The sequence below is a fragment of the Mustela erminea genome, chromosome 6 (assembly GCF_009829155.1).
Source record: "Mustela erminea isolate mMusErm1 chromosome 6, mMusErm1.Pri, whole genome shotgun sequence".
In the NCBI taxonomy this organism is placed as follows: domain Eukaryota; kingdom Metazoa; phylum Chordata; class Mammalia; order Carnivora; family Mustelidae; genus Mustela; species Mustela erminea.
The window spans coordinates 63949473-63964557 of NC_045619.1; the positions used below are offsets into that span (position 1 = coordinate 63949473).

General features: G+C 42.7%; 1 pseudogene; it reads right to left on the reverse strand.

Moving 5' to 3' along the window:
- Positions 1 to 830: 830 nt before the first annotated feature.
- LOC116593502 overlaps positions 831 to 15085 on the reverse strand; it is a 34192-nt pseudogene continuing 19937 nt past the window's right edge.

Sequence of the window (15085 nt, forward strand, 5' to 3'; positions counted from 1 at the left end):
TAATGTTGAACCAGAGTGTAAAGCAAAAGACTCGGGAAAAAGGGTATTTTTGACATCAGCTAATTTGTGCCATAGCTTATATCTTGGTTCCAGGATTCCAAGGCAGAAATGTGACTAAAACAGCAGTTTCATTTGCCCAGAGCACACAGATGATAGAAAGATGCAGGTGAAGGTGATGGAATGCCCAGCCCGTGGGAAGGAGGAGCCACGTGATTATCACCACCTGGAGAGAAGCCGCTCTGACGCAGTCGCTGAACCCTCAGGCCTTCCCCTTGGCCATCCTGGGGCGTGAACACCCCTTCTTGCTGCCCAGGGCTTTTCCTCCTGATGACAACAACTAGTCACTGTAGCAACCTGGGAGAGTCTCGGGGGATCACAGGAGCTTGGGGCCCCTTGAGATTGAGGCATAGCCTAAAGCATTCATGGGTGCTCTGCTGCTTTTTCTGGATGACTGGGAAAGATTACAGCCCTATTAAGGGAAAACCGAGCAAACAGAACAAAACATCTCCGCGCTTAAGTACTTCGTCCTTGTATCCTGTCCTCTGAGCCCCATCCCGATCCCAGTGAGTCCTTGATACAAATCCAAAGAAAGATGAGCGCCAAAGAAATCACCATGGAAAAAGAGTGATGGGCTAGCCTCGTGAGAGCTTCTCAAGTCTTTGCAGTTTCCAGGGAAAGTCCCACCCTCCTCTGACGATCTGTGTATTCCTGAGCCCTAGCCTGGTGCCCTCTTCATCGAGGTCTGGGTCATGGACTCAAAGCCCCTGACAAAGCAATGGAACAAGGAGCCAGGAAGCCTCAGATCTACCACTGGCTGTCTCTTGGACAGATTATGGTGAGAAGTTTTTTTGTTTTTTTGAACAAGCCCTTGTCAGTTTTACTGAAGAAGAATTCTGTGTGATTAACTTTTCACCAGTCTGTTCTGGCATGCTTCTAATGATATCAGAATCTCTTGGATCAATGATTGCCCATGTGCATACTCTGTAGTGTTTCCCACCTGCTGTGCCCAGTTCAGTGTTACTGCCACTATACTGGTGGACACCAGTCTGGGCCAACATGGCGTAGTATTCTATTTCAGGTTTCCTCAAGGCTGGGCAGTGGTTGGCAAGGGTGACCGGTTTCACTTTGCCCTGTCTGGACATTTTCAGAGTTTACATATACCCTAGCAAGTACTTTCCACTTTTCATAGAGTTGGAGCCTATGGTCGATTGACTCCAGAGACTTTCTACAAAGCAAACATGTAACATGGACCTGAAGCCCTTTTTTTAAACCATCTCTTTTTATTTATTTTTATTTTTATTTTTATTTTTTTAAAAGATTTTATTTATTTGACAGACAGAGATCACAAGTAGGCAGAGAGGCAGGCAGAGAGAGAGGAGGAAGCAGGCTCCCTGCTGAGCAGAGAGCCTGATGCAGGGCTCGATCTCAGGGTCCTGGGATCATGACCTAAGCTGAAGGCAGAGGCTTTAACTCACTGAGCCACCCAGGCGCACCTTTTTTAACCATCTCAAAACCAGATCCAGCTTTCTGGAAGCTGAACCCTTTAGTAATAAAACCTTAGGAGTCTAGGGTCTGAGTCACCGAGAGGACCTCTCAGTTTCCTCTGCCGTCCCTCTGTGCCGTGGGCATGCTGTGTCCCCTGTTGTGAGTACTTTTGAAAACCACATTGCCTCTCTGGTCCTGGTTTGCATCATTTAAAAAGGAAAAAAGAGTATTGGGATGGCTGATCTCTGAGGTCTCTTCCTGATCCCTAGTCCCTGGCTTGATTTTCAGGAGTTTGGTCGAAGAACACATCCTGGGATCCTGTCTTCCCACGCCCCTGTAATTGTCTTTCTATTACAATGGCCAACACGTACCAAAAGCCTTTTTCCCTTGTGAGGCACTATGTGGACTGCTTAGCACGCTCACATGTACTGAAGGTTTGCGAGAATCTTATGCTGTCTCCCTTTGACACAGGAGAACCGGGAAGCTACCAGAGGTTGTGGCATTTATCCAGCGCATACAGCTAACAAGCAGTGCAACTGAATTCAGATTCTGGTTGATCTCACTTTAGAGCCAAAGTCGTTGTCTTTGCAACACATTACAATGGACTCTATTTCCTGCTTCCTTCTGGATTATTTTGTCCTAGTCTTTACAAGACAAGAAACTAAAATGAGAAAGAGTAGAAAATGTTCAGATTTTAGAAGTCAATGAAGTTTTTAAAAAATATATTATTTATTTATTTGACAGAGAGAGCGCAAGCAGGGTTAGTGGCAGGAAGAGGCAGAGGGAGAAGCAGACTCCCCACTGAACAGGAAGCCTGACGTGGAGCTCGATCCTGGGACCCTGAGATCATGACCTGAACTGAAGACAGACACTTAACTGAGTCACCCAAGCGTCCCAAGACGTCAATGAAGTTTTTAAAAAGGAGGAGGAGGAAAAGGAGCAGAAATTCAACACTTGTAACTCTGTTTGGGATAGTTCAGAAAAACAGCAATAATTGAGAATTCCAGATGGCAAATTTTGGATATTTCTCTCCCCCCCAATCCCTCATTCCCAGTTTCTTTTTTAAGCAAGGGCTTTCTATAGTTAATGACACTTTAGAGGGAACTGAATCAATGGGATAAATCATGTTTAAACATGGTGTAGGTAAAGTGTTTTCTATTCTAAAGTTATTGCCTTGCTTTAATAAATGAAATCAAATCAACACATGATAAATTTCTTATAGTTCATTGTGTTGTAGCTCCATTCATTACAAAAACATTTAAAAGTAACTCTAATGTATTTCTAAATATTGCCTCTATAAATCATGCCTCGAGGTCAAAGAAGATTGAAGTTGGAAGGAAATTTCCAGATCATAGAGCTGATATTCTCTCCTTAAATACAAATGTGACATTGTATCTACGAATGCTTTGGAATTACTGCACATACATTTCAATTGTTCTAAAATGTTTTAGAGTGCCTGACTGGCTCAGTGAGAAGAGTTTGTGATTCCTGATCTTGCGGTTGTGAGTTCTAGCCCCACATTGGGTATAGAGATTACTTAAATAAATGTAAAAATAAATAAATAAATAAAATGTTTGGAAAGAGGTAAGAAGATTTGTTAAGTACTACGTTAGGATTTTGTGTAAGGTCTAATCTTCTATCTTCAATTGAAATTATCTTTGAGTTTTAAAAATATGCTCATATGGACCAGATTTAGTGTACATATGTCTGAAATTAGTTTACACATGTCTGAAATATGTTTAAGCTCAAACTGAGGCTACATGTACGAGGATTTATTTGTAAATAGCCCCCTCTAGTGAGAATTATTTAAAATTGAATGGTTCATTTCTGAACCGTTGAACTGGTTTTTGAAGAGTTTTTCAATTTTTAAGAACTACAAATTCTTGAATTGTATTCTTTGTAGAGTTCCAGATAATAGAATAATTAATTTTTTAATTACTGTAAGGCCTATTGTGGAAATAATTTACAGTGAAAAACAATCTGAAGACACGCATAATAAATTAGCTATGTGTCAACACCATAACAGCAACTTTTTAGAGAAGTAATAAAATTGACTTGAAAGAGAAATCTTGGCAGCGATGTAAAATGTCAACTATTCTAGAGATGGGAATTGAGTGTGGGGCTTAACAGCAGGATGGTATTGAGACTGCTACAGAATTCAGGCTGAAAAGAATAACCTTGTTAACAGCTTACAAATTGCTTGCACTTGTGTTTTCATTTGCTTCTTTGGATATCCTGTGAGGTCGGTGTTATTCTGTTATTTTGCAGGTCAGGGGATGAGTGACATCCCCAGTGTTGCCCAGCATTGTGGATGCTGTGGTTTGCCAGCCAGATTCCCCTTCAGGACTGAGGGGGTGTGGTCATTCCCTCATTCCTCCAGTTCCGGGGTTGGGGGGGCAGGGGAGCAGTCATGGGCAGATGCCTCTTAGCTGGACTGCTTTCTGCAACTGTCCTCAGCCAAAGTGTCTTTTTTCCAAGGTTATGTGATACCTACTCTGAGCCCCCAACCCCCACCCCTGGGACCATGCAGATCTGATGACTGGTTCATGTGTGCACAAAGACTTGTCCACCCTGCCTTGATGTGGGATATCCTGTTAGAGCTACCCCAGCTTCAGGATCCCCATGGGATCTGCTGAGACCTCCCCTTAGCTACACTACAGTTCAGCCTTTTTGTCTGCTGGGTCTTTCTTTCTTCACCACCCACAGGTTCTATTTCTGCAAGGACACTCCGATAACCTCTGCATAGAAACCTCAATGTCTCAGAGTTTGTTTCCCAGTAAATCCATCCTGTGACAGCTGATCCTGGATGGGGTCCTAAGGAACTGTCTCTGAAACGGGATCCTGTTTCTGGACCTGGCTGAATGGAATAAAGATGCCCTTGCTGGTTGTAGCGGGAAGCCAGGCATACAGTTCCAGTGCGATTGTGAAAATCTGTACAGGTGAGAACTGGGATAGGCTTTTTTGATGGAAGGCCACGAATGCATTGGTAGGTGCAATGTCCTAGGGGTTGGAGGGTTTCGGGGGGGAAGATTAAGTAAGAATTGTGGAATTAGATGGTTGCTTGGAGCCAGGAATGCGCTGGAGAGGGACAAGGAAAGGCTGGGATGATTACTCAGCAGTACAATGGGAAAAGTGAAGCCAGAGTGCTGCTTTGGCTCTTTGACAACTGAGCCACTCCGGCGCCCCACACTCCTACTTCAATGACTAGTGCCAGGACCTCTGGGTGGTTCAGTCCTGCAAGTGTCAGACTCTTAATTTCTACTTGGGTCCTGATCTCAGGCTCAAGAGTTCGAGCCCCATGTGGGCTCTGTGCTGAGCACAGAGCCTGCTTAAGATTATCTCTCCCTCTGCTCCTCCCTCTGTCTTCCCTCTCAAAGACTAGTGCCTTTTGTTTATTTGTAGATGATGCAGAAGGTCTTGCTTTGCAAGAACACCATGCCTTTCTCAGGAGGCTTCTCTGTCTCCTTACTCTCGGCCATTAGGCCCCTAACTAGGATCCAATCACAACACAACTTGGTTGAGAAGTGCTGGGCCTGATAAGGGAGAGCGGGACTGCGCCCTGAAGCAGGACCTGGTCAGCACGAGGCATCAGAAGGTGGGAGGGTTCACGGGGGATCTGCTCCCGAGGGTGCACAGAATATAACATCCGAAGACGCAGCGTTTGTTTACAGGAGAGCCTTCCCTCCTTGGCACAGCATTTACGCCTCAACAAGGAGCCCAGGAGATGGCGCTAATATACTGTCAGTTTGCCTCTTCGAAACCGGAAAAAAGTGCCAGCCCCATTAAGTGAGACAGAGGTGCAAGAAGGGCCGCGACAAATGGCGGTGCATGGAATCGGAAGTGTCAGAGAAGTGGGGATGCGAGATTGAATACACTATGTAGACTAGAAAACCCACGAGTAACTGTGTTCTGGGGGGCGGGCCCAGAGGATGCTCCGTTTGCCCCAGGATAAAGCCTGGCCTGGCAAGTTTATCTCAGGTTCACTGAGAAACTCTTTTTTAAAAGAAAAATATTTATTTACTTACTTATTTAAAAATTAAAAAAAATATATTTTATTTATTTATTTGACAGAGAGACAGTGAGAGAGGGAACACAAGCAGGGGGAGAAGCAGGCTCCCCACTGAACCTGGAGCCTGGGATCATGACCTGAGCCAAAGGCAGTGGCTTAACAATTAAGACACCCAGGCACTCCAGAATTTTTGTTTTTTTATTGAACAAATTCGACATATAACACGTGCACGTTTAAGGCAGACAGCGTGTTATGCCAATGCATTTTTGTGTTGTAATATGGTTGCTGTTGTGGCAATATTTATCACATTACATAATTATAGTACGGGGTACCATTATCTATATTCATGACCCTCTGGCCCAGTGACTACTTCTTCTGCATTTGTACCCTTACATACCAGCAATCTTACCCACCGAAAAGCTCTTGGAGCTACTCTCCAGAGCTCTGAAGGCCAGGGCTGATGGTGGGAGATGCTGTTCTGGAACTGGGCTCACTGATGGCAATGGGCTGGCAGGGTCCTGAAATAACAGAGACCAGGTGCCCCAGCTCAGCCTTCATTAACAAGGTGCATGTAGTTACCATGATAAGCCCCAGGGAGCACATGGGCGGTAAACACAGACTAACGGGATGTCAGAGTCAGGAATGGCTTTCCCACCCCGTCTCCAGATCAGACCACTTTGGCTCCACGAGGCTTGAAACTCCACTAGGTGAGCTCTCCATTTTTAAGTGTTCAGTTCTAACTTTTGTTTTCTGTTAGTGTGACTGTTTTTGAGCCTTTCTCAACAATGAAGCCCCAGGGCCCCATGGCATCTGTTGCATGACATTCTTCTAACTTCTTCCCGATGCCTCTGAACAGGGCCACCCATCCCAGATTCTAGAATTTACTGCTCTTGTGAGAATCAGGGAACAGTCACTCCAATGGTGCTATGGGTTCAGATGAGGAACTCCAACTGAGAAAATCTGTAGTCTACCAACATCCTTAACTTTTTCTTAACCTTTTCCAACAGTGAGTAAATTATTTCTTTCCTCTAAAAGACCCAGTGTCTCCGAAATTTTGGGGGGGACCATTGTCAACATACCTCTCTTTTTCAAGCTTTTAATTAGGCTGTCAAACTTAATTAGCTTTCATGTCTGTTCTCATCCTTCGGCCCCAAATTCCTCATCCCTTTGGGATCGCTAGAAATCATGCTTTTGAGTTGCTTTCTTTTACGGAAGGCATCTCAAGTAAGCATGCCTCCTCTTTCCTAGACCTTTCTTTGACTTCAGAACACTAATTATTTTGTAACATTTATATAAACACATATAAATAATCTAGTTAATTACGTAAATATGAAATTGCATGTAATCACTTTATTGGTAGTGAGTAGAAATCTCACTCCCTAAACTCCAATACACAAGAAGGATAACTTAAAGATTTTACTCTAACAGGAAAATTTCTGACTCTAAGCCTTCATTCAGTCCAGGTGCGAGGCCTAATCTCAGTCCTGTCTAGGGTTCTCTACTGGCCCCAGACCCAGGGTTTATTCAAGTTCAGGTGGTTCTGCAGAGTTCCCTGGGTGACTGTCACCCCTCTGGTTTCTCTGGTCCCTGCTTCTCAGCCCCCCCCCCAGCTTCTGGTAGATCCCTAGATTTGGGGGATAGCCCAGGGCTCAGGGATGGTTCTGAGTTCAGCTACCCTTTCCGTAGATTGCAGATCTTAGATCTTTTGAGTCTACACTGCCCACTGCCATAGGGCCTGACCTGGAGGTATCAAGTAAAACGAACTGGATATCTTGGGAGAGGATTGGGCTGGGAAAAGAAATTTGAAGGTGGAATTAATTCATCCTAGGACAAGAGTCACAGCTGAGTCCAGATTGTTACTCTCTAGCCCCCAGACTTCTCCAGTGCCAAGGAGATAAGAGAAAAATTTTTTTTTTAAAAAGATTTTATTTATTTGAGAGAGAATGAGTGAGAGAGAGCATGAGAGAGGAGAAGGTCAGAGGGAGAAGCAGACTCCCCAAGGAGCTGGGAGCCCGATGCGGGACTCGATCCTGGAAGTCCGGGATCATAACCTGAGCCCAAGGCAGTCGTTCAACCAACTGAGCCACCCAGGTACCCAAGAGAAAATAGATTTAAAGCTGTTCCCCTGGTATTGATTTCTTCCTTCCCCACTCTCTCCTCTCCCTTCCTGCCTACTTTTCTTCCTTCCACAAATACTTACTGGCTGCCACCTCTGTGCCGGAGAAAAGGTCTAGATCCTGGGGAACGTATTTTTTTAGCTCTCTGGATACAGAAGATGTGTCATTTAGAGAAGTTTTTAAACAACTTGTAGTCTTCCCTGAAATCATCCACTTAACTGTCACCTATTTCACCATGAACTGTCTTCCTATTAAGGAAGTAACGGTACCATTAAGTATTGTGATGGTACTAGAAAATAAGTAATTTGCAAAGCATTTGTACGAATGCTAACCAGGCTTACTTCTTTGGTTTTCTCTATTATCTACTTAGCAATCAGAGCAACTCCTTAATTTAACATATGATGTTGAAAATAATTTTACAATATTTCCAATTAAGTTAATTTTCACATTGCTTCTGTGTTCTTTGTCATCACATGTAGAATGATAAAATTCTGTTTTGCATATTATTAATGAATATAGGATGTGTTTTTCCATTTGGGCCAATAAGAGCTCATTATTACCTCATTTCAGAAATGAGTTAAATGCTCAATCTACAAATTACACAGTAACCACTTCCTCCGAATTAACCACAATTCAGAGTTAGGCTCCCAAACCACTTTTCCTACATTTGTGCCAATGTGCAAGAAACCAACACTTAATGATCTACTTCAGCTAAATAGGCTGGACAGAATTTAAATGTTCATTAGCAAGAAGTCTGACCCAGAACCAAGATAGGTCATCACAGAAATGAAGAAATTAGGAAATTACACTTGCGCCAACATTATCCAATCTTTGATTTGTGGTTGGAGAAGACCATTGAGGTGACAACCTACTTCTTATTCAATAAAGGACTTTAAAAATGGGAATGATACTTGTTTCATTTTCAAGTTCTGCTAAATATTTAGACTATTACCAAGAAAAATAAGTTGTAAAAACCAATCTCTGGAGAATATCAGGAAAAGAAAGGAATGTTGCATGGGAACATCTAACTTACTGAATTTTGATTTGTGTATGAGCTACCAATTTGGTTATACTGTTAGGCTATCCTGATAAAAGACAATTTTATTATTTTTCTTTTCTTTTTAAAGATTTATTTGTTTATTTCTTTATTTGAGAGAGAGTGGGCTCCTGTGCGAGATGCGGGGAGGGGACAGCAGCAGGGGAGAGGGAGAATCTCAAGCCAACTCCTGGCTGACACCCAGGCTGGGTCCCAGGACCCTGAGATCACAACTGGAGCTGAAATCAAGGGTTGGATGCTTAACTGATTGAGTTACCCAGGCACCCCAAAAGACAACTATTTTTAAAGGATAAGTCTGAGAGAATCTCACAGTAGCTTCATTTGGGCATTTTAAAAAGTCATGCTGTTGCCATGGAAATATTCTGATGATTTACAAGGCTGTGCCAGAGCTTTTTTATTTGCCTATTAGAAGAGATAAATTTGTCTATTCGAATAGACTTCCTTTACAAAAGAGTTAATTTTTATGTGGCTAATAGGCCAATAGATATATTCTCCAAAGAATATCATCATCACGAATCAAATAAAATTAGCATACTAAAGAATTCCTATTTAAGTGCTGAAAGTGTTTTTGGGTCTAAATCAATCCATCAGGAAGGCTTTATTAAACACTGACTAAGTGCTTAACATACTTCTGGGTACTCAGGGGCTATGAAACACCACACTGACTGATCACCAGAATTTAATGGAGAGCTTTATGAAATAAACCCACACATGCCTGCAATCCCAATTCTGGAGATTCTAATTGGTAGGTTCTGGCCTAAGGCTCCTGGGAATCCCTTTTTTTTTTCTTCCCTAAACTTCCCAGATGATTCTGATGCTCAGTCAAGACCCGATCCAGGTCTGCAGTAGTCGTCCAGGTCTGGTCCCTGAACCCTCGTCATCAGCACCACAAGGGAACTTGTGAGAAAGACATTCTCGAGTCCCATCTTACTAAATCATAGACCCTGGAGAGAACAGTCTGTGATTTTAACAAGCTCTCCAGGCAATTTACTGCCTGGTAAAGTGAGAGAATCATGGCCTTTTCCTTGGACTGAGACAGATGCCTTAGGTTCTCTCTTTGCAGCAGAGCTAAAGGAACGGGACTTCCTTTTTCTCCCTGGGTAGGTAGCCGCCCACTCTTCATGCTTAGCACAACTGAGGACATGGGGGAGGGGAAATATACCCCTCAGCTTTCTACTTCTTTGCTGCTCAGGGAGAGAGTCCCTTTTGTCTTCAAGTAAAACAGGAAGGGGATAGAAATAATAACCACTCTGGGGAACCGGCAGAAATTCTGGGTTTTAGAAAAGTCTGTCCTGGTCCCTGGACTTTTATCCTTTGTTTTTATTCCGGAACCTCACACCCTCCCGGTTTTCTCACTTTACCTTTAGCAAAGCCATAACTCTACAAAAACTCAAGGCCTAAAAATAAAATAAAGCCAAGACCCTTCAGCATAAGTTTTCTTTTTACATTTTAATGGAAACCATTCTAAAACAACTTTTATTTAGCACATTCTGGATTTTTCCTGATTATCTCATGTAATTATAATAAAAATTAACTGTCCTATCCTACAACAAACAATAATTATCATGGACTGTTGAAGACTGAAGACATGTTTGTTAAATAATTCTAGATGTCGGGGCGCCTGGGTGGCTCAGTGGGTTAAAGCCTCTGCCTTCGGCTCAGGTCATGATCCCAGGGTCCTGGGATCGAGCCCCACGTTGGGCTCTCTGAGAGAGCCTGCTTCCTCCTCTCTCTCTGCCTGCCTCTCTACCTACTTGTGATCTCTCTCTGTTGAATAAATAAATAAAATCTTAAAAAAAAATAGTAAGTAAAAAAAATAAACACACCTCTCTTAAAAAGAATAATAATTCTAGATGTCTAGGATTTTTTTTCTTATATTTTTTGTTTTTGTTTTTGTCTTTCCTCTCACCCTCAAGCTATCAGCAAACATGCCGAGTATTTTAATTTAATTTAATTTAATTTTTTCAGTGTTCCAAGAGTCACTGTTTATGTACTACACCCAGTGCTCCATGCAATACATGTCCTCCATAATACCCACCACCAGGCTCACCCAGCTACCCAGCCCCTCCCCTCCAAAACCCTCAGTTTGTTTCTCAGAGTCCACAGTCTCTCATGGTTCGTCTCCCCCTCTGATTTCCCCCAATTCACTTTCCTTTCCTTCTCCTAATGTCACTCCACAAGTAAGTGAAACCATATGATAATTGACTCTCTCTGCTTGACTTATCTCACTCAGCAAAATCTCCTCCAGTCCCAGCCATGCTGGTACAAATGTTGGGTATTCATCCTTTCTGATGGAGGCATAATATTCCATTGAATATATGGACCATGTCTTCTTTTTTTTTTTTTTTAATATTTTATTTATTTATTTGACAGAGAGAGATCACAAGCAGGCAGAGAGGCAGGCAGAGGGAGAGGAGGAAGCAGGCTCCCCGTTGAGCAGAGAGCCCAATGCGGGACTCGATCCCAGGACTCTGAGATCATGACCTGAGCCGAAGGCAGCGGCTTAACCCACTGAGCCACCCAGGCACCCTGGACCATGTCTTCTTTATCCATTCGTCTGTTGAAGGGCATCTTGGCTCTTGGTGATTATGGCCATTGCTGCTATGAACATTGGGGTGCAGATGGCCTTCTGTTCACTACATCTGTATCTCTGAGGTAAATGCCCAGTAGTCATGCCCAGTATCTTTTTCATTATTCTTCCCTCTCTAATTTTTTGCATTCAATTTCAGAGGGCTGGGAAACTAGAAAACAAGTTGGTCAGAACGATGTTTTAAGTGGGTATAATAAATAGGTAAATTTTATTTTTTACTGTTAATACTCAATGTTAGTGGGGTTGTATTAAAGTTAATTTTTCATGGGGTTCCTGGCTGGATCAGTGGGTAGAGCTGGTGACTCCCAAGTTCAAGCCCCACGTTGGGAATAGAGTTTACTTAAAAAAAAAAAAAAGGGAAACAGAAATCCCTTAAAGTGCATATTCAGTATTCCACAGGTCTTGAAGGGAAAAAAGTGATTAAAATTCTTAGAAATAAGGTTAGGGGTGCCTCGGTGCTCAGTTGTTAAGTGTCTGCCTTCGGCTTGGGTCATGATCCCAAGGTCCTGGGATTAAGCCCGAGTCAGGCTCCCTGCTCAGCAGGAAGCCTGCTTCTCCCTTTCTCACACCCCCTGCTTGTGTTCCCTTTCTTGTTGTGTCTCTCTCTGTCAAATAAATAAAATCTTTAAAGAAAAAAAAAAGAAAGATAAGGTTAATATTTCCTGATACTGTCAAGAAAACATTAATTAACATGATCCTGTGGGAAAGCAACTTGACAACATAAGCCAAGCTCCTTAAAATATTCATACTCTTTGTGGCGCCTGGGTGGCTCAGTCAGTTCAGCATCCAACTTTTGATTTTGGCTCAGTTCATGGTCTCAGGGTCTTGAGATCAAGCCCAATGACTGGCTCAGGAGTCTGCTTGAGATTCTCTTCCTCTGCCCCTCCCCCTGTTTGTGCCCTCTGTCTCTCTCTCAAATAAATCTTTTTTTAAAAAAAGAAAGAAAAATATGCATATTCTTTAATATAATGTTTTTACTTTAGAACTCATGTAAAGAAATAATTTATTACAAAAAATATTTTTCCACAATGAAGTTTATTGTTTTATCCTTTGTAATAGAGAAAAGCTGGAAATGGCCTAAGTACTTGATAACAGTAGAGTTTTTAGGGAAATTATGGAGCCTTTAATCAATGAAATTATAAATACCCACTGAAACTGATAAATACAAAGATTCTGAAATAACTTCAGCATATATGCATACAATATAATATTAACTAAAGAAGGCATTTCCCCCATCCACTGCACAGCTTCAAAATAATATAACAATAATGGATAAATATTTTATGTAAGTTACTTCATTCAAACCTCACAAAAGTCCCTGTTACGTGAGCACTGTAATAATTTCTATTTAATAGACAAAGAAAGCGTTTCTAAGAGTTTAAGTAACTGCCAAACGCTTGCTGGGCCTGGTATTCAAACCCAAGCGCTGTGGATCCAAGAGCCTCTGCTTCTAACCCCTGAGAGGCTCAACTGGGGCTGTTGTGCTAGCGTGATTATCCAGGAGGACTCCTGCATCCTTACAAGGCCTGACTGAGGTGATGAGTCCTATAGTTTTGCTAGCTCTAGGCGGCCACAACCATGCTCAAAAATGAGAAAGAGGGGTGTCTGGGTGGCTCAGTGGGCTAAAGCCTCTGCCTTTGGCTCAGGTCATGATCCCAGGGTCCTGGGATCGAGCCCCTCATCAGGTGCTCTGCTCATCAGGGAGCCTGTTTCCTCCTCTCTCTGCCTGCCTCTCTGCCTACTTGTGATCTCTGTCAAATAAATAAATAAAATATTTTAAAAAAATGAGAAAGAAATTTTCCAAGGATGATAAACTGAGGGTGTTCTGGGACTGAAGATACAAAGAATCGGAGGTAACAGGGAACTAGTGACCCAGAGTATGACTGAGGTAAGAAAGAGTGGGATCACAAAGGATCAGTGACCAAGTGGGCCTCATGCCTGGACACTGTCAGGCCAGGATGGGGTCTAGGGGAAACCAGCATGGGAAATAATGGGTTACTAGAGCAGGAAGAATGACTTCAGGTGCGACAGATTGCAAAAATGGTCACAATACATCTCCTACCAAAAGGTGGTATCTATTTCTCCACTCCTTGAGTCCAGGCTGTTCTTTTGATTTCTTTTGACCAAAAGAATGTGAGGGATGACAAAAAGAATGGAGGGATGCCTGAGTGGCTCAGTAGGTTAAGCATCTGCCTTCAGCGCAGGTCATGATCCCAGGGTCGTGGGATCGAGTCCTGCATCAGGCTCCCTGCTGAGCTCCCCCTGCTTATGTTCTCTCTCTCTCTAACAAATAAAATTTTTAAAATGTGATGGAATGGACACTGTGTGAGTTCTAAACACTGCTACCATGTGAACCTTGGCTAGCCTGATGGAAGATGAGGGATCACACAGAGAAGGACCAAGGTGTCATAGTTGATAAGCCAGCCACCTGTCAGACATGCAAGCAAGCGAGGCCATTTAGGACCAGCCAGCTGACTGCATATCCAGCCCCTGACTACAAATGCACGAACATGACCGTAGAAGAACCCACTGAGCCCAGTCCAAACTGCTGACCCACAGAGTCATGAGCTGAATAAACCGGGTGTTATTTTAAGCCTCTGAGCTTTGGGATGATTTGGGATGCAGCAAAGCTAACTAATATACCAGGAAATCCTTGCAAATATCCCAACTTCCACTCGTCAAAGGTCTAGGCAGTGTTTCTTTTGGGGTGTCTGGGCTAGGCAAGAGCAATGCTTGGGACAGAAGGGCAGTGACGGTGTATCTAAAATCTCTACCTGCAAAAAATTGAAGATCCCTGAGTTCAGAAAAATCAGCCATGAAATAACTTACCCAAGAAGATGTGTTCAGACCCTTCTTCCTGAAGGTAAATCATGTATATCACAAAATGAGATAAGAACAGGGTAAATTTTGCCAAATACCTAAGAAGCCTTTCTTTATTCAGAAACTATTCATTTTTGTTATTTAATGTTGCTGTTAAAGCAGAGTCTGCCCATTCGGCCAGTTCTCCTATGTAACTCGAGTACTAGAATTACAACTGAATTGTTACCACAGGCCATAATTGTTGCCCCAAGAGAGGTTATAAAAAGAAATCATTTTCCCCCTTTGAAGCAGACAGTTGGCATGCCACAGATTTGGCTGTAAATTGCAGACAAACCCTCTGTTTCATTGCCTGCAGAAGTAAATGAGATCAGAACTGCTTACGTGTTAGCAAAAAATAATTCCTCTCACCAGCAGAAGTCAATATCTAGTGTTGGTCAATGTATTCTTTTTTTTTTTTTTTGAGGTGAAATTCACAGATAACAGAATTAACCATTATAAAATGCACAATTCTGGGGCATTTAGCATATGCACAATGTTGTGTAACTACCACCCCTCTCTAGTTGTAGTACTTTCTCGTCATAGGGGTGTCTGGTGGCTCAGTTGGTTAAGCGTCTGCCTTCAGTTAGGGTCATGATTCCAGGGTCCTGGGATCGAGTTCCATCCATATAGGGTTCCATGCTCACCCGGAAGCTGTTTTCTCCCTCTGCCTGCCACTGCCCCTGCTCATGCTCACTCTCTCTCTCTCTCTCTCAAATAAGTACAATCTTAAAAAGACAATTAAAAAGCATTTTTCATCATAGACACCCATACACTGCAGTGATCACTGTCCACTCCCCTCACCTCCTGGTAACCATTATTCTGCTTTCTGTCTTCTATGGATTTGCCTACTCTGGATCTATCCTATAAAGGAATCATTCAGTTATGTGACCTTTGAGTCTGGCTTCTTTCTTAGCATAATGTTTTCCAGGTTCATCCAAGTTATAGCATGCATTGGTACTTGCTTAATT